This window comes from Podarcis raffonei, chromosome 9, assembly GCF_027172205.1.
Source record: "Podarcis raffonei isolate rPodRaf1 chromosome 9, rPodRaf1.pri, whole genome shotgun sequence".
Classification (NCBI taxonomy): domain Eukaryota; kingdom Metazoa; phylum Chordata; class Lepidosauria; order Squamata; family Lacertidae; genus Podarcis; species Podarcis raffonei.
In genome coordinates, this window is record NC_070610.1 from 14,399,094 (window position 1) to 14,419,546 (window position 20,453).

At 41.7% G+C, this 20,453-nt stretch overlaps 1 protein-coding gene across 3 annotated transcripts in view; it reads left to right on the top strand.

Annotated features, from left to right (window-relative positions):
• The first annotated feature begins 12,265 nt into the window (after positions 1 to 12,265).
• The window catches only part of ARAP2 (ArfGAP with RhoGAP domain, ankyrin repeat and PH domain 2), a 125,553-nt gene continuing 117,365 nt past the window's right edge, over positions 12,266 to 20,453 (top strand). The window contains exons 1-2 of one of the 3 annotated variants that reach the window (XM_053402548.1): positions 12,268 to 12,509; positions 13,929 to 14,099. The gene's annotated coding sequence lies outside the window, so the exon portion shown is untranslated. Of the gene's footprint in view, positions 12,510 to 13,928; positions 14,100 to 20,453 lie in introns of all 3 variants that reach the window. The other 2 variants (XM_053402549.1, XM_053402547.1) reach the window with 2 other exon arrangements.

The window sequence follows — 20,453 nt, forward strand, 5'->3', positions numbered from 1 at the left end:
CATTGCAGATAGATAAAGGGAAGAAGACAAAGCAGTCTCAGTTTGGATTTAGCTCTGGGTGGAAGAGGGAGGCAAAATAGTGAAGGTCCCTGAAATATACTCAGAGTCGAGAGTGGATTTCATGCTCTTTATTCAGCTCATAGTGGTGAGGAGGAATGAAAGCCCCCCCAAAGTATCTGCTTTATATACATTATTTACACAATGGGCTGCATGTGATTGGCTAATTCCGGAATTATCCTGTAGGCCAATGAGGTTGTGGATTCACTTCCAACTGGAGCTGGATTGGGTGGCTCCTGCAGACCAATCATACTGCTGCATTGTTCTAGGACCAATCAGACTGCTGCATTTTGGATCCTATTCAACTCAGTACATAACAGTCCCTGACTTCTCAAAGCATCTTTCAAGATACTGGCAAGCTGAATTGATGTCATTCAGGAACTTAGCTTGTGTGCATGTGTATTGCTTCTGTCTTTCTCAACCTGTGTATTTTCAAACAGCCAATTTATTACAAGTTGCCTATCCCACCCCCTTGTGCTCTCAGAAAGAATCTGACCTTGCAATGTCCACATCTACAACTTCCTGTAATTTGCAGAAGTGGGGACAATGAAACAATAGCTTTTCATTTTTATTTTACAGTTGCTTTGTCATTTTCTTTTTGCCCAACTTCCAGAGGGGCAATGCTGTTTGTCTGGTTGCAGCAAAAGCAACACATTTTTACAGCCCGGTCGTCTGTGCATTACAGTCCAGTTTACTTAACCTTTACTTCAAAAGCCTATTGCAATTTGAATGTAAGCCTAAATATTATTTGATGTGCAAAATTCTGGAACTGATTTCACATGATTAATAAACTCAATCCAGGCAATTTGGATCCCTTCAAGACAGGATTAAGCCACATCATGGGATTGAAACTGCCTTAGTCGTGCTGGTTGATGATCTCCGGTGGGCTAGGGACAAAGGTGAGAGCTGTTTCCTTGTTCTGCTGGATCTCTCAGTGACTTTTGATACCATTGACCATAGTATCCTTCTGAACTGTCTAGAAAGCACTGTTATGCAGTGGTTCAGTTCCTTCCTCCTGGGCTGCGTCCAGAAAGTGGTGTTCTGGAGTGAGTGTTTGGACCTCTGGGCCCTCACTTGTAGGGTGCCTCAGGGCTCCATCTTCTCCCCCTGCTTTTCAACATCTATATGATGCCTCTGGGAGAGATCATCAGGGGGTCTGGGCTGGGTGTTCATCAGTATGCGGATGATACCCAGCTCTATCTCTCTTTCAAATCGAACGAGTGAAGGCAGTGAATGTCCTGTGTGAGTGTCAGGAGGCGGTTGGAGGATGGATGGCAGCTAACGGATTGAGGTTGAATCCTGACAAGACAGAAGTACTGTCTCTGGGGGATAGGGGGCAGGCAGGTGTGGAGGACTCCCTGGTCCTGAATGGGGTAACTGTGCCCCTGAAGGACCAGGTGCGCAGCCTGGGAGTCATTTTGGACTCACAACTGACCATGAAGGCACAAGTCAATTCTGTGTCCAGGGCAGCTGTCTACCAGCTCCATCTGGTACGCAGGCTGAGACCTATCAGCCTGAGCTCTGTCTCACCAGAGTGGTGCATGCTCTAGTTATCTCTCGCTTGGACTACTGCAATGCACTCTACACAGGGCTATCTTTGAAGGTGACTCAGAAACTACAACTAATCCAGAATGTGGCTACCAGACTAGTGACTGGGAGCTGCTGCCGGGACCCCATACCACCGGTCCAAAATTATCTACACTGGCTCTCAGTATGTTTCTGACCAAATTTCAAAGTGTTGGTGCTGACATTTAAAGCCCTAAACGGCCCCAGCCCAGTATACCTGAAGGAGCGTCTCTACCCCCTTTGTTCAGCCTGGACACTGAGGTCCAGATCCAAGAGCCTTCTAGAGGTTCCTTCTGTGAGACAGTAAAAGGAACTCCAAAGGGCTGGAGTGAGCATACTAATACCTTGCTCAAGTATTTAATATGTATCAGATTAAAGCTCTCTAGATACTTCTTGGTAAATGTAAAGGACCCCTGGATGGTTCAGTCCAGTCAAAGGTGACTATGGTGTTGCAGTGCTCATCTCACTTTTGGGCCAAGGGAGCCGGCATTTGTCCACAGACAGATTTCCGGGTCATGTGGCTAGCATAACTAAATCGCTTCTGGCACAACAGAACATTGTGAGGGAAACCAGAGTGCACGGAAACACCATTTTCTTTCCCACTGCAGTAGTACCTATTTATCTACTTGCACTGGTGTGCTTTTGAGCTGCTAGGTTGGCAGGAGCTGGGACCAAGCAATGGGAGCTCACTCCATTGAAGGTATTCGAACCAACGACCTTCTGGTCGGCAAGCTCAAGAGGCTCAGTGGTTTAGACCACAGCACCACCCGCATCCCCTGTTACTTCTTGGCAACACACTAGTACCCAAAATAGAGAAGCAGGCACAGATCCCTTATGTGAATTTCCTTTTTGTGTTTAGGCTTACATGCAAGGGACTTTTTTTAAAAAAAATATTTTTATTGTTGTCTATATATGTTTAAGTGATTATAAGCCACCCCTAGGGGGTGCCTTTATGAGCTGCAGGAATGAATGCTTGTCATAGAATAGAGACAATCGTGTTCACCTCCTAATCTCTTCAGACTGAGGGGTTGTTAAAGCAACAAGAGCAAAATGTGTTTCTAAAGTTGGCAATCTTGCTTGACATGTTTTCAATTTTTGAATATAATGTTATTAAAATTATTTGGTAAATTAAACAACTTTAAGACTTCTTATTTTTAAAAAAAGACTGCTTATTTTTAGTGGTTTTTTGCCATTTCATATTTATTTATGATGCTCTCTGTGAATTCCTTAAGCTCTACTCACCTACGGGCCTGACTGAAGCTGAATTGTAACTGTTTGCTGCTTTCTCTAGAACTTTCGTAATAGAAAACCAATTTCTAAAAATGCATACAACTATGTATGCTGAGTCTTGCATTTGAGCAATTGGTTGCTACATAGTCTTTGATTTACATATTTAGCTTTACTTGCCTTTAATTGAAGCTTTTTTCCAGCCTTTGTCATGAACAACACCCAGCAGCTGATAGGTATTTTGAAGAATCTTAGAAGTGTCTTCCAGTTGCCGGCTGAAGGCTTCCATGAGCTCTAGAAGGAGAGGAGTCAGTTTTGGAAGGAATTCCGCTATCTTCTCATTGTCCTTACTGTCACCTTTAAGAAGCTCTCCTAAACTGAAGTTTTGGTGCCCAATCTCTTCCAGTATTTGACCTAGATTATCAGTAGCAGCTTCCATGGCCAGCTTGTAAACTAAAAGCAAAAGATTTCCCAGTAGAACAGTTTTTTGAAGAGAGTTTGTCCTCAAGTATTTATTGCTAAGCCTAAGAAACAGTGTACACTTGTCCTATAGCAAAATAAGCACCTGGCAAGGAAACATGAACTTACTGTTGACAATGAAAAAGGAGTTACTAGGTGACAAATAGGTGTGGCCTTCCTGGAATAAAGAGAACTGGCGTACAAAAGACTAATACATGATTCGAAATCTAATGGGTTAAGAGCAAATATCATAACTTCATTACACAAATCTATGGTGCAACCACATTTTGAATACTGTGTACAGTATTGTGGTTGATTCATCTCAAAAAGGGTATTGCAGAGTTGGAGAAGGTTCAGATAAGGACAACCAAAATTATCAAATGGAGGGAAGAACTATGAGGGTGAAAAATGAGAACATTTGGGGCTTTTTAGTTTATAAAAAAAGTTGAGTAAGGTGTACAGGGAGAGTGAATAGAGAATTTTTTTCCTTCTACACCCATCATTCTAGAGCCCAGGGTTATTCAAGGTAGGTGGATGTTTGAAGATTCTGGACAGGCAAAAAGAAGTATTTATTCACATAGTGTGAGGTAAAACTGTGGAATTTGATATCACAAGTTGTAGTGCTGGTCACCAACTTGTACAGCTTACAAAAGGGCCCTAAATGGAAAATGAGCAAGGTCCCAACTAAAGAAGAATGGCAACTTAAACTGACGGACTATGCATAGCTTGCAGACCTAACATATAGAATAAGAGAACAAGAAGAACATAACGTTTAAAGAAGATTGGAAAATGTTTATTGAGCATATGGGGGAAATTGTGTACACTTGAAAAAGTTGGGTTTGGTTTATGTAAAATATGCAGGGATTTATGTTATGCAAAAGGAGCCATAGAAAGAGAAGAAGGGCAGTCATTGATATTTTAAGGTTTTTTTAAATGAATATTCGAAAATGTAAAACAGAAAATTTAATAAAAATTATAGAAAAAAAGGATTTTAGACAAATTCATGGAGGATAAGTCTATATATTAAGGATACACTAGCTACTACTGGAGATAGATGGCTATGTTCTATCTTCATTGTCAAGAGGCACTATACTTTGAATACTAGTTACTGGGAATATCAGGCACAGAGAGTGCTGCTGCACTCAGTTTCTGCTTATAGATTTCCCATGAGCTTCTGGTTGAGCCAACAGTGAGAACAGCATGTTGGACAACATGGCCCTTGGGCCTGATTCAACAGGGATCTTCTTCTGAGGCTGGTGACAAATGCTGTCCGTTGTGTTTCAAGCGCAGGTCCATGTCACTTCAATTATTATTATTAATTAAATTAATTAATTAATTTAATTAACTTATTAATTAAATTTAATTCATTAAATTCATTATACTGCCCCATACTCGTAGATCTCAGGGCCGTTCACAACATAAAATCGCAATATCAAAAACACAACATACATAATGAAAAGGAAAAACAAAACAAAGACAACCGAATAAACCGAATAAACCGAATTCCACAGCACATTTTAAAAGGGCAACAGGTGTCAATCAGTTACGGAAGCACACAACAAAAGCCCAAGTCTCTTTTGGTTCTTCTCATGCTTGTTAGTGTGTTTACTGATTCTTTGGACTATTCACTTAGCCACAAAAGTTGTTTCACCTTGAATACAGGAGGGTGACCCAGATAGTAAAGGGTATGAAAACCAACCCTTACTTATTAAGGATGGTTGAAGAAGCTGGGCATGTTTAGCCTGGTAAAGAGGAGAGTGAGAGGAGATATGATAGCCATCTTCAAATATCTTAAGGCAGGCTTCCACAACCTCGGCCCTCCATATGTTTTTGGCCTACAACTCCCATGATCCCAAGGTAGCAGGACCAGTGGTCGGGGATGATGGGAATTGAAGTCTCAAAACATCTGGAGGGCCGAGACTGAGGAAGCCTGTCTTAAGGGCAGTGATGAATGTATCTACCACGGAGTTGAAGTTAGCCCATCGTCAGTGTTATATAAATATTTAAGATCTTTCATCTACAGTGGTACCTTGGTTCTCAAACTTAATCCATTCTGGAAGTCCGTTCCAAAACCAAAGCGTTCCAAAACCAAGGCACACTTTGCCATAGGAAGTAATGCAAAACGGATTAATCCATTCCAGACTTTTAATAACAATCCCTAAAACAGCAATTTAACATGAATTTTACCATCTAACGAGACCATTGAGCCATAAAATGAAATCAATAATCAATGTTCTGTACTATAAAATATATAAGACAGTATTGTAGATGATAACAGTTAAAATTAATTCTTTTTCTTACCTGCTCTGATTATAGTCATTGTTTGGATGAGGGGCTTTTATCCATTTCTGCCGTCACTCAGTCACTCAATCAGTAGCTGAGCTGATTGATTCCACACAATCACAAAAACAAATTAACCGAAAAAGCCCCCGAAACAAAAATGCAAAATAAATAGCAAAAACAAAAGCGCCAAACTTAATCCGTTCCGGAAGTCTGTTTGACTTCTGAAATATTTGAAAACCAAGGCACAACTTCTGATTGGTGCAGGCACCCTGGAAACAATAGCCGACAGCCACATTGGATATTTGGCTTCCGAAAAACGTTTGAAAACTGGAACATTTACTTCCAGGTTTTTGGCATTTGGGAACCAAGGCGTTTGAGAACCAAGGTACCACTGTACCTTTAAGTTGTGTCAGTATATGGGATTGATGTGCAAACCAGTATGGTTAAGCAGACATTTGGAGACAATGCTCAAACAGACCAACAGTTCCTTCCATAATTGTGCTTCGTCTGTTTCATTTGTTCAGCATGCAACATTTCCAGATTGTCAAATGCTAAATAAAATGCTCCTTGCAGAGAATTTTCAAACACCATTTCAAATCACTTTTCAAATGGGCAATTGTATTTTCTTTAAAAGAGAGAGAGAAAGAAAAATCTTCCCAATGATGCTAACGGGGAAGCGCAGAAAAAAAAGGCCAATATCAGATAATAAAATCTCTGGCGTGTTCAAAGCTGTCAGCTGACATTTGCAAACCCACAGTAGGCTGCGAACATTGTTAGCTCCTAGAATAATGTTGTCTTGTCCTCCTTGCAATATAAGCATTGCATCAGGTTCACAGAATGCAATTTCCTTTCTGATTTTTGTAAGGTTCTTTTTGACTCGCTTTACTGCAATGTAAGTGAATTTTCAAGGTGCTGAAACTTTCGTTCAGTTACAACAAGGAATGATGTCTTATAGAATCTGATAAACTGTGCTTTCTCATTTCTATAAAATGGAAGGAAATACATATAAACTATTGTGCAGGGAGCCAAACTATAAAATAACCTTCTGCAGACAACTTCCTTCACAAATGAGTTTGGCTATATGAGAAAATGTGTTCTTAACCTGAGGTAATATTTCTGGGTTAGCAGAGTTTGTAACCTGAAGTGTATGTAACCTGAAGCGTATGTGCCTAAACACCTAAAGTGCTTAAAAATACAAAAAAAAGGAAGAAAGAAAAGGAAGGCAAAAAATCTTAATAATTCCGTACATACTTGTCTAATACAAAGGTATGGAAGTGAAATTATTATTCTAATATAAATACGTTTGTTTACTTATAACCTACTCAGGTTTTTTTATAAATGCACTCCAAATGTCAATATATTTGTCCCTACACAATTTATGTCTATAAGCTATCCGTTTGTATGTTGCAAGAGTTGTTATATCTTCCATCCATTGAATAAAGGGATCCATAGATTTTTCTTTCCAGGGGATCAATATCAGTCTTTTAGCCGTAATGAGGGCACGGAGAATCCATTGACATTGACCAGTTGTCAAATTCCATCTGGCAGGTAGATAATTTAAAATAATATTATCCTCTGACAATACTAGCTTTCCCCCAAAGTAATATTTATACAATCTAGTACTTTCCTCCAAAACTTCATTAAGTGTAGGGCTTTGTATAAATTCATTGTGAGCTTGCTAGCCACTTTTATCTGTGTGTGGCATGTGATCATTGTCGCTGGTGGAGCCCCTGTTTGGCTGTGCTGTTTGCAATTATTTAACAGATATTGATAGTCTTGCCATCCTCCTCTCCCTTAAGAGTTTTCTTGTTCTATGTAAACTGCATCCTATGTTGAATTAATGGTGTTAACAGAGAAATCTGAGAGCTCCCTTGGACAAAAAAACAAGGACACCAGCCAGGAATACCAGAGCAAAACAGCAGCCAGTAGAATTGGTCTTTATTGAAGACTGTCTTTATTGAAGGACTCCCACCTGTCACAAGGTGGAACAAGATGAAAGCCCCGAACAAAAGAGCCCCCAAACTTTTATTAGCTGCTAATCCCCATGTTACACCCCCCGCAAACTACATCACGGTTACATCATGAAAGGGGAGGTCTGGTGGCAGTAATCAGAGCGTTCTGGGCCCTGCCCCCTGGTTCTCCTTGCCCTCCACCAAACACCCATCAAGTGTAACAAAAAAGATATTTACATTTCCCTGTTTCCCAGCCAGGTTAATCACACCCTTTTGTTTTCATCTGGGTTTGTTATTTCTGGAATGGCTACCTTTCTGGCACTCAGGTATCAGGATGCCAGGAATTATCACTCAGGCAGAGTGGCTTGCTGAGTAGCTGAGCTCATATGTCTATATGAATTTCTGAAGTTTTCCCAGTGAGCTAGTACATAGATACATTTATCAGTGAATTGTTACATTTGGTATCATGCAGCAAAGGCCCTTTGAACAGATAGGAAGAAACTGTGATGAAGTGTTTTGTGGGGACAAATCACAAAAGTCACAAAAGCGATTGAGCTGGTTTTGGCAGTGGGCTGCATCTGCATGATATCTGCTGGAGGGGCAAATTCCTGCAACAATGGCCATGCTGGACCTGGTCTCAACATGAGTATAGGCTTGCTTGGTGAAACTTCCTCTATTTTAATATACACACGGAACGCTTAATCCCAGGGTCGTGGGTTTGCGCCTCACATCGGGCAAAAGATTCCTGCATTGCAGTGGGGTGGACTAGATGACGCCTGCAATTCTTTCCAACTCTACAATCCTATGACCCATAGGTGTTTTATGGGTTTTGCTGTCCACATATTCCTGTGTCCCAGATTTTGCTTTATTGCTTTCGCTCGGAGATTGCATTTAGAATTGCCAGCTTCTGAGCTTCCCCCATAGTTGTGTGATCACCACTGATAAAGCTTATCTCAAGGCCTTGAAGTGTAACCTTGCCTGATAATTTCTGCTGTTCAAGCTAACAGTGTAAGACCAGGCCATGTTAGGGGTCCTGCCAGGGTCATATAGTCTCAATGCACTCATTAGAAAATGTGGTATGGATAATTTTTAAGTACATGACATATCTGATTTGGGTTTACCCAAAGAAAGGGAAAGTACATATATTTTATCAAATAATATAGGTTTCTGACCCTCTTTCAGTTTGATCCTATGCATGTTTGTTTAATAGTAAATCTCAAAGATTCAAAGGTTTTTTTATTTTTAAATATAATTTTTATTAAATCTTCTGTTTCACACCTTAGAATATGCTTTTAAACAACCTTAAAATGGCAATGACCATGGGAAGTAAAAAAAAAAAAAAGATTATAATTTGGAAGAGAATTGGACTTTTTTATTTTAGTTTTTTATTGGAATTGATTTGATATGTTAATTGGATGTTCTTATTGGAAAATTAATAAATGCTCTAACAAAAAAAATATGGCAATGACTTCCCTTCTTTTCTTCCCATGGTTCATTTTGCATATCATAAATCCCTGCACATTTTACATAAACCAAACCCTTCAGTATTCCATTATTACATCCAACAAAACTTCTTCACACTGTTGGATCTATCTTTGTGCTGCCAACGTTTTCAGGTGTACACAGTTCCCCCCATATATTCAATAAACATTTTCCAATCTTCTTTAAACGTATGTTCTTCTTGTTCTCTTATTCTATATGCTAGGTCCGCAAGCTGCGCATATTCCATCAGTTTAAGTTGCCATTCTTCTTTAGTTGGGACCTCATTTTCCATTTTTGGGTAAGATTGAAAGGGTTTTTAGTCCCAAGCAAGCACATGTTGAATCCCACTTGAACTATACAGCCAGTGCAATCCTGTTTAATAGTGAATCCCAATGGGTCAAAGGGCTCTCAGTCCCAAGTAACTACAGCCAACACAGTCTGTGTACGGTTAGTTGGAAGCAAGTAACCCTGACTTCAGTGGTACATACTTTAGACCTGCCCAGTATGCCCTGAAATACATATTTTATTTTTTATTTCATTTATATTCCACCCAAGACCTCAAGGTGGCATTCATAGTTTTCCGTTGCTATCACTCCCGCAACAACCCTGTGAATTAGGTTAGACTGAGAAACTGTGACTGGTTCATGGTCACCCAGTGGACTTCATGCTGGAGTAGGGATTTGAACCCTAATCCCTAGGGACGCGGGTGGTGCTGTGGGTAAAACCTCAGGGCCTAGGACTTGCCGATCGCATGGTCGGTGGTTCGAATCCCCGTGGCGGGGTGCGCTCCCGTCGTTCGGTCCCAGCGCCTGCCAACCTAGCAGTTCGAAAGCACCTTCGGGTGCAAGTAGATAAATAGGGACTGCTTACCAGTGGGAAGGTAAACGGCATTCCGTGTGCTGCGCTGGCTTGCCAGATGCAGCTTGTCACGCTGGCCATGTGACCCGGAAGTGTCTGCGGACAGCGCTGGCTCCCGGCCTCTAGAGTGAGATGAGCGGACAACCCTAGAGTCTGGCAAGACTGGCCCGTACGGGCAGGGGTACCTTTACCTTTACCTTTTACTCCCAGGTCCTTGCCTGACACTCTAACCACTGCACCACACTGTTGTTGTTGATGATAATGCAATTCAACCTGGCTTTTTGACAGCATAGAGATTAATAATGCTACCTTGACAATATCTACAATTATAAAGGCAGTGTCCCATTGAAAAGCTGGAAACCTTGACTTAATGTTGCCATCATGGAAGGACTTTGGGGAAGATGTCCCAGGTCCCACTGAGCAGAATGAGCAAGAGGCTTCTGTAATAAACGAAAATCTGCCCTTATTCCCTTATGGGGGACACAAGAGACCTTATAGAGTCCCTTGCATGTTCTCCATCAGTCGGAGAAAATAACAGAGGCCAGCCAGAGAATGTTGAGAAGCAAAGCAGCTAGTAAGCCTGATTTTTATTGAACTGTTGCAACAGGGTGCCCCCTTCACACGCAGGAGAAGGAGGAGGACCCTGAACAAAGGTGTGCCTGCCCCGCCTTTATATAGACATTTTAAATTGCCCGCCCTGGAGTCCAAGACCACCCCCAGATACGACATACCTACATCACAGAAAGGGTGGTCTACAACAGAAATCTGAGTGCGTTGTTTACCTCCTGTCTGGCAGGTTACCTGTTAATGCTTACTTGATTGGATACCCTGGGGAACCTGGCCAGTCTTTTGTAATGATAAATACTTAGTTCCTGAGCCAGGTCACAGGCTCACCCTATTCATACACAGACATACCCTTAAGACAGGATTTGTGAATGAAAAGACAATGGGGAGGCTTTTCCATTTTCCTTGACCTTGCAGAGAAATCATTTGGTCAGTTTGGGAGTCAAAATGGTTTCAGGGCTGTTTTCCTGTGCTGCTTCAGACATGTGGTTTATATATTTATGTACGTGTTTGCTTGGTACATTTATGAACATTTATTATATATATAAAAGACCTTAACTTTTTTATTTCAGTTCAAAACACAGCAGGGCTGGCATATCATATTTTGAAGCAAGTGAACTAATACACATCACCATCTAAAGAGAAAGAAGGCCCGTGAGGACCATTTAGCCCAGCGTCTAAACCAGGCATCCCCAACCTCTGGCCCTCCAGGTGTTTTGGACTACAATTCCCATCATCCCTGACCACTGATCCTGTTAGCTAGGGATCATGGGAGTTGTAGGCCAAAACACCTGGAAGGCCGCAGGTTGGGGATGCCTGGTGTAAACTTACCCAACCACATTACTATCAGCAGAATCCTTCTATCTACTCAGAAGCAAAACCCTATTAAATTTTAGGTTTGTAAAGTGACATCCACAGCCTAAACTGAGCATGATTTAGGATTGCTGTTTTAATCAGCAGCTTCTGGCACACCAAAATCCAAGAAGTAAAGGAGGGTATTCACAGAAATGTAGAGCTGAAAGGGACCCCGAGGGTCATAACCAGTGCTTTTTTCTTAATAATAATAATAATAATAATAATAATAATAATATATGTTTAGGGGTTCTCTTATTTTCCTACTCATATTGAAATACTGCCCCTCAAATGAGGCCAAACGTAGATTCACAAAATGTTTAGGGGTATGCGTCCCCCTGGGTTTCCTCCCAGGAAAAAAAGCTCCTATATCTAAAAGAACATTGTCCCCGCGTCAAATCTTTAATATGCTTTGAATACCTCTTGTAAAAACTCAGGTTAAAAAGAATATAAACAGCATACAATATTGGTTAAGTTTATTGAAAAACAGATGCAGTTAACAAGGAAATAAAGGACCCACACAGAGGAGGTCGGAAATCATCAGGAGGAGAAGAAACTAACTTTATTGTTTCCTTTTCGAGATACATTGTCCTTTTTGCTATTGGTGGTGGTCTGCTTGTAACGCTTTGGTGTTTTGGTGTTGCAAGTGCATTGGATGTATTGTTTATAAACCAATAAAGATTAAATTGAAAATAATAATAATAATTTAGTCAAGTTCACTTACTCCGCGTTAGAAAGTTTCTCCCTTCACCTTAAGGGAGGGGGAAAAACTTCACCTGTTGAATTTCCGCCTGGTATTCTAGGCAGAAATCCTGCTGGAACAACAGAAGCAGGGCCAGCAAGAACGCGGCAGGACAAGCACACTTTCTGCAGCTTGCAAAACCTCCGCTTCCCCCTGCTTCCTCCCTCCGCCGCCGAGCGAGACCGCCCCACGGAGGAGCCGCCGCCGCCGCCTCTCCGGGCCCTATGCGCAGGCGAGCGCCCTGGAGACGCTGCAGCCTTTGCGCTTCCAGTCCGGCTGCTCCAGGTGCTTCTTCCGCCTTCACCTGCCTGCCTACCTGCGTGCCTGGCCAGCTAGCCCTTTGCAGGAGCGCCTCTCCAAGCCCAGCTAGCAAATCAGAAGGAAGGAGTGGCGGAGAGAAGGAAAAGAAAAGAGAAAGCGAGCGTAAAGTTCAGCTCCTCGCTTCCTGCCGGATCCGAATTCTTGGGGTAAGTTTGCAAAAAAGGGGCGGGTGGACTTGGGTTAAAAAGAAAGAAAAAAGGGGAAATGAAAAACAAAAAACCACCGCCAGGTTGTTCTGGCAGCGAGTCGTCGTCCCGCCCCCCCCCCCCATGTTTGGGGAATTTTCTTGGAATCCGACCTACTTCCTTAACCTCTGTCCCGGGAAATGCTGACTTGCGTTTAACCCGTGGGATTGCCGCAGAGGAAAAAGTACACTTAATCCCTCCGTTTCTCGTTTACATTCTTACGTTTTCATTGGAGGGTCTGAAAAGTCGCTCACTTTAACGAGACGAATGCCACAATTAATGAGAAGCGGCAGCTTGTTTACAGTGATGTTGCAGATGGTCTCATTTAGGGCACGGCTGAGGGATTCAGTCAACTTTGCGGTGCGGAATTGCAAAACTATTAGTGTTAAATGAGCCATAGATTAGCAGCCATTGGGCAATATAGGAAATTTAGATTTCTACATAAAAATCTGGATTTCCCCCTCAAAATTTGCACGCACTAATGAGTCCCCTGTTTACTTTTATTAACTGTGCTTGGAGTATAGCTGCTTGATTTAGAGTGTTCAAGCTCTTTGCATACCTAATATCAGTACCTTTTGCAACAAGCCTGTGAGGTAGGAAGGATGCTGTGATTATCCCTAAACTGTAGGGAAAAGCTGAAGGTTAAGAAAGCAGCTTGAGAGTTCATGGCTTAGTTCAAAGGCACTCTAAAGCAAGATTTTACAATGCTTTCTAGAGCTGCTACCTTTTTGAAATATACTTTTATTGAGCCCCTTCATGTGTAGAATTTTCCACCCTACTTTTGGAAATCTAACAGATGAAGCTTTTCCTTATGTGAAGGTAAAGATAGAGGAACGGGGCAATTAAAATAAGTTGGCGGCTCCTGCTTCTGGTATTTGCACGTTGGGCAGTGAGGTAACAACAAATAGGATTTGCAAGTTGCAGCATGTCTCTCCAACCATCGTGGAGACTTGTTGCAATTGGTATATCTGAAAGCTGAACACAGTTCTGCTCTGACTGGCTAATGGCGGCCTGGGTTTAATTTATTTTGTGGTTCTCCAGGGCTCAGCCATGGCATCTGCTTATGGCACTGCCAGAATATAGTATGGATATATGAAAGTGTTCTTGAGCATGTGCAGAGTGATATTTTTATTGAGTCCCCGCATTGCTGTTTCTACATGCTATCTTTGGGGAGGGGAGGCTGTAGTCTCAAAAAGTTTTTTATTTGTATGTGAACCTATTGTGCTGAGCAGTACCATTCATATGGGATATAGTTACAGAGAGCTCAGCCTACAGTTCTGCTGCACACTGTGGCAGCACTTAAGCAATCTCCGCTCTTGAGATGAGTTGCTGCTTGTTCACAGGGAGCTGTCTCTTTAATTCTTGTTTGTTCCTCTTCAGGGATTAGTTTCCCTGGGATTTCTTTCAACATGTTGCTGTGCTCAGAGGCCACAAATATCACCCCCCTTGACATGTTTTGAAAGTCAGAGGAAATGCTTAACAGTGCAATCGTACACATGGCAGGTCTACTCTGAATAAAGTCCTATTGAGCTGAATGAGGCTTATTCCCAGGTAAGTAGATAAAACTCCCATATCATTGCTGTTTCATTGAGAAATACATCTCAGTATTTGCTTGCATCAACATGTGGTTGTTGTAAGCTCTTTCTCATGGGACAGATAAGACCTTTATTAATAAACACCTTGAATCAGGATGTGGGTGGTATATTTTGGGTTGCTGACAGGCCTGAGACCAATGGAGCAATCCCTTTGCAGATGTTCCTCTAGGGTTAAGTCCAGTCAAAGGTGACTTTGGGGTTGTGATCCTCATCTTGCTTCAGGCTGAGAGAGCTGGCGTTTGTCCACAGACAGCTTTCTGGGTCATGTGGCCAGCATATAAAGATTTGCTGCCCATGTTTTAAGGCATTAAGTGGAGGTAACGCATAAATTTGTGTCTTTTTTCCTGACTGCATCATTCCATGCTATAGATGTCTCGGTGGTGTTTGAACCAAGAATTCACCCATTTTCTTCTCCTTGCTATTGGGGCCACACATGTGAAATGGGAACTGTTGATCCAGAGTATAATCATAATCATAATTTATTATTTGTACCCCCACCCATCTGACTGGGTTGCCCCAACGACTCTGGGCAGCTTCTAACACACATTAAAAAACATAATAAAACACTACACGTTAAAAGGCTTCCCTATACAGAGCTGCCTTCAGATGTCTTCTAAATGATATATAGTTACTCATCTCTGTTGGCATCTGATGGGAGGACATTCCACAGGGTGGGTGCCACCACTGAGAAGGCCCTCTGCCTGGTTCCCTGTAACTTCACTTCTCGCAGTGAAGGAACTGCCAGGAGACCCTCAGTGCTGGATCACGGTGTCTGGGTTGAATGACGGGGTGGAGATGCTCCTTCAGGTATAGAGGATGCGGGTCCTACTGTGGTCTAAACCACTGAGCCTCTTGGGCTTGACGATTGGAAGGTTGGTGGTTCGAATCCCCATGATGGAGTGAGCTCCCGTTGCTCTGTCCCAGCTCCTGCCAACCTAGCAGTTCAAAAGCACACCAGTGCAAGTAGATAAATAGGTATTGCTGTGGTGGGAAAGTAAATGGCATTTCCGTGTGCTCTGGTTTCTGTCACGGTGTTCCGTTGTACCAGAAGCGGTTTAGTCATGCTGGCCACATGACTGGGAAAGCTGTCTGTGGATGAACGCTGGCTCCCTTGGCCTGAAAACAAGATGAGCACCGCAACCCCATAGTCGCCTTTGACTGGACTTAGCTATCCAGGGGTCCTTTACCGTTTTTACTTACCTGCTCCTTCAGGTATACTTGGCCAAGGCCATTTAGAGCTTTAAAGGTCAGCACCAACACATTGAATTGTGCTCGGAAACGTACTGGGAGCCAATGTAAGACTTTCAGGACCGGTGTTACATGGTCCTGGTGGCTGCATGTTTTACTGAGCAGCCCTAATTTTGAACAACTGTACATAGGATAGTGTTAAACCGGGTAATTTGGAGAGCTGATTGCAATGGCATGGTATGCAACTCTAAAATCTACTAGACTCCTCAGTCAACACATCTCAGACCCAACACATTGGGTCACTCTCTGGACTGATTGCCTAACTCCTATTCTTCTTCATGTACTTGTCACATGGACATGGGAGTTAGTCATTGCCAGCATTTGAATGTCACCTGCATGACTAACACGTTCCCAGATAGTTGCCAGCACTGTGACCAAGCAAGGACTGATAGAAGCCCAAGTGTTGGTTCACTCACTGATAGCTGTTGGCCCAAGGACTTGCGATGGGTGGTGGAGGGTGTTTTGTTGGGTGGTCTAAGGGCAGTGGAGCAGCTCTGTTAGGCTAAAGCAGGGTTTCCCAAACTTGGCTCTCCAGCTGTTTTTGAACTACAAATCCCACCATCCCCGACTGCTGGCCCTGCTAGATAGGGATGCTAGGCATTGTAGTCCAAAAAGAGCTGGAGACCCAAGTTTGGGAAACCGTGGAAGCAAGGGCCTTTCTCGGAGAGTTAAGCAAAGCAATATAAAGCTGCCTCATCAATAATAATAATAATAATAATAATAATAATAATAATAATTATTATTTATTATTTGTACCCAACCCATCTGGCTGGGTTTCCCAACAAACTATTAAAAACACAATAAAATATCAAACATTAAAAACCTCCCTAAACAAGGGCTGCCTTCAGATGTCTTCTATTTTTTTTTGGAATAATATTTATTAAAGTTTCAAAAAAATTACAAAAATAGAAAAAAGAAAAGAAAAAATAAAAAAGAACAAAAATTACAAAATACAGAAAAATAAAAAACAATTAAAAACAAATCAGTCTTATCTTTCATTTGCTTGTTTCCCTGACCTCCTCACACCTCCCTTTTTTGTATTCTAGTTCAGTAGTTGTTTCAGCAAATCCTTACCCTTTTTGCTTTTATCTTAATATTTTATCTTAATATATTGTAACTTTACATTTTCACCTGTTAACAATTCATCTTTGCTTAATCCTTTATATCTTTTCTGCTAAAACCACATGGTTTAATTCCAACATCTTTCTAACATTCCTTAATTTTACAATATTTCTGTAGATAAACTTTAAATTTCTTCCACTCTTCTTCCACCGACTCTTCTCCTTGGTCTCGGATTCTGCCAGTCATCTCAGCCAGTTCCATGTAGTCCATCACCTTCATCTGCCACTCTTCCAGGGTGGGTAGATCTTGTGTTTTCCAGTACTTTGCGATAAGTATTCTTGCTGCTGTTGTGGCATACATAAAGAAAGTTCTATCCTCTTTTAACACCAACTGGCATGCCTTCAGATGTCTTCTAAAAGTCAGATAGTCAAATGCACATTGCAGATTATCATAGAGACATCTACCTTACTTTAATATAACATGGAATGAATGGTGGAGTCTTAAGTCATTGCCCTTGTGTGGCTGACAGAAGTATAATAATAATAATAATAATAATAATAATAATAATAATAATAATAATATTTTTTATTCTTTGTACCCCGCCCATCTGATTGGGTTGCCCCAGCCACTCTGGGCAGCTTCCAGCATATACAAAAACATAATACTTTATGTACTTGCTCTGCTCCAGGGAATGGGCTGAAATGGAAGACCTTCCTATCCTTTCCCTCTTGCTTTTATTTTACGAAAATGGTGGTGGTCAGAGATAATGTGTGGTGGTACTGCTGGCATAGAGAGCACTGTATTCCTCTTGTTTTTCTCAACATGAGAACTAGATAATGCACAATCACCAAGGAATCAGACTCACAGGAGTATAGCAGGAGTTTCTAGCTGATGTCATCTGGGAGCATCTTCTGCATTCAAATGTGCTTGCCAATGGACCGCACATTCCAAAGCATAACTGATGCTGTTTCTTTTCTTTTTAAAAAAAGTTTCTGATTGCTAACTTCACCTAATTGGCAGTCACCTTTCGACTGTCAGGTTTTAGCACCTCTTGGAAGCAGGCCTCAACCTGTTCATGTGAATAGGTGCAGGAACATAAATTGCAGCTTTGAAAGCTCCAAAACTGTATTGTTGTGTTTGAATGCCCCTGAGCGCATTTAAATGAAATTTAGCTTTCATCTGTGTTGAAAGACTTCTTCACTTTACCGTGGTACCTCGGGTTAAGTACTTAATTCATTCCAGAGGTCCGTTCTTAACCTGAAACTGTTCTTAACCTGAAGCACCGCTTTAGCTAATGAGGCCTCCCGCTGCCACCGTGCCTCCGGAGCACGATTTCTGTTCTCATCCTGAAGCAAAGTTCTTAACCTGAGGTACTATTTCTGGGTTAGCAGAGTCTGTAACCTGAAGCGTATGTAACCCGAGGTACCACTGTATAAGACTTTACATTTCCCTTTTTCTTCTTCTCATGACTGTTGAATGTCCTTATCTCATGCTGCATTGCCTGTCACTGATAAACATTATATTACTAGTTAAAGGTAAAGGTAAAGGGACCCCTGACCATTAGGTCCAGTCGTGGCCGAGCAGCTCATGGAAACGCCGTTTACCTTCCTGCCAGAGTGGTACCTATTTGTCTACTTGCACTTTGTTTGCCTGCTTGTGTATAATGGGAGTTCCTATATATTGCGGGAACCCCACAACTGGAGAAGCACATTTCCCTGTGTTTTCAAGGACCATTGAACTTTTCTTTGAAGCTTCGCCTAAGACGAGACAGCGCCATTAGAAACTCTGCAAGCCGTACCGAGAGCTGCATAGCTGGGTTAATTTCAATCAGCGGCCTTCTTTCCATGACTTTCTAAAATCCATTATAAAAAGTAATGAGTAAGATGCCGGTTTGCTGAGCTTGGAAACGTGGGAAGGAGAATTAGTGCAGGCTGAATACTTGCTTTCTTCTTAGGGAGGGGCTGAGATGAAAAGAAGGCGGGTGTCATGGTTACCAATCAAATGACTCTGATTATCAGAGCTGGCAAATATGTTCTGCAAGCAATGTCCTAAACGTTGTCAGGGGAATAAAAGGCTCTTCAGTTACATGGGTGGGATGGTGTGAAATTGAGTTTGCCAGTAGGGCTGATAAAGTCTTTCCTTTCCTGCACTAGTGCCAGAAACTCTAAACGCCTCTCTCTCTCTCTCTCTCTCTCTCTCTCTCTCTCTCTCTCTCTCTCTCTCTCTCGGTGTGTGTGTGTGTTAGAGGGGTGGAGCAGCAATCTTGCTGAGTAATATTTTTAATGTTTCTTAGGTGAGTGTATGGCAGTCTCTGGAACCTATGCCTCATCCTCAGTGGAGACACAGAGCTGGTTCACACATGCGCGTACAATATTTGGTGACTCAGAGCTGCTCCCTCCTTACGGGGCATTGTGTGGAAGGTGAATTCAGAGCATGTTCTGCCTGGTGTGTTAGATTCATGATAGCTCATTTGCACATACATGTTGGTCCTTGATAGCATGTGTGTGTGCTGCCTAAGTTGCTTCATATGGCTGTCATCAGAGGCCAGCATGTTAGACTAGGACTATGTATGTATGCCCAGCTTCACATGCTCACTCTGCCGTGAAGCTCACTGGCTATTCTTGAGCCTCTATCTGCCTAATCTACCCCTCCCAGGGTTACTGTGAGGATAAAATAGCAGACCTTCCAAATGTCCCTATTTTCCAGGAAAAGTCCCGGATTTACAGAAGCCATCCCGGTTTCTGATTTGATCCTGGAATGTCCTGCTTTTCCTTATGACATTCCTATTTTCAGCAGAGAAATGCTGGAGGGTATAGAGTTATAATGAAACATTAAACATAAAAAAAACCCTTTGCTATACAAGGCTGCCTTCAGATTTTTCTAAACGAGATAAATAACTATGCAACCTTTAGAAGACATCTGAAGGCAGCCTTATATACTAGGGAAGGGTTTTTTAAATAAAATGTTTAATGTTTTATTATGTTTTTATATCTGTTGGAAGCCTCCCAGAGTGGCTGGGGCAACCCAGTCAGATGGGCGGGGTATAAATAATAAAATTCTTGTTGTTGCTGGATAGGACATTCCTATTTTCAGTGCTTTTATGCATACGCCTAAACATTTTGTGAATCTTTGTACTTTTGTCCATTTACTGTTTTTATTTTCCCTGATTTGAACTATAAAATGGTGATTTTCTTGAGTCAAAAAGAGAGTACCCCTAAACGTTTTTTTTTAAATAGAAAAAAGATACTGCTTCTTTTCATTGGAGAAATGTTGGAGGATATGAAATAGGAGAATAAAATAACACCACCTTGAATTCCTTAGTGGAAAGCCAAGATATAAACATAATAAATAGCTTTGGTTTTTATTATATACATCTCATATTAAACTAGTGATGCCATTTCAGTCTTGGGATAAGATTCCTTGCAAAGTTCAGAAGCATACTCTTGGATATATTAAAGCTATGTTTCAAGGAAACAGTGTTTTATATTTTGCTTGCTTTTTCTGTATCCTAATAACCGGATATATAGATGCTGTTGAGGAATGCAATGAAAATGCAGTAAACCATTAAAAATAACTTGAACAATCAGAGCTCTAAGCAAACACGACTGGTAGAGAAGCACTGTTGCACAACCTAGTGATGATAAACCAGCATGCTTTGATGTTGTTAGCTACCCATCATCAGCTGATAATTTCAAACCGGTTGATAAACTTTCCTAGGCTACATAACCTCTTCACCCTGGCAGTGTGCAACTTCATCATACACATATGATAATGTCTTGTGCAAGGCTCTTTGCGCGATTCCTAGTTTTTTTTAAAAAAAAATGAGGAAGGAGAGCTGTGCAGATACAGTTGTGTTCATATAAAACATATACAACCTTCTATGTGCAGCCATGCCTTCAGGATCATCTATCTATCTATCATCTATCTATCTATTTAATTTAATTTAAAGTTCCCGCCGGGCTCCCTAGGCTTGCGGATAGCAGCCTGTTCTGGGGGCTGG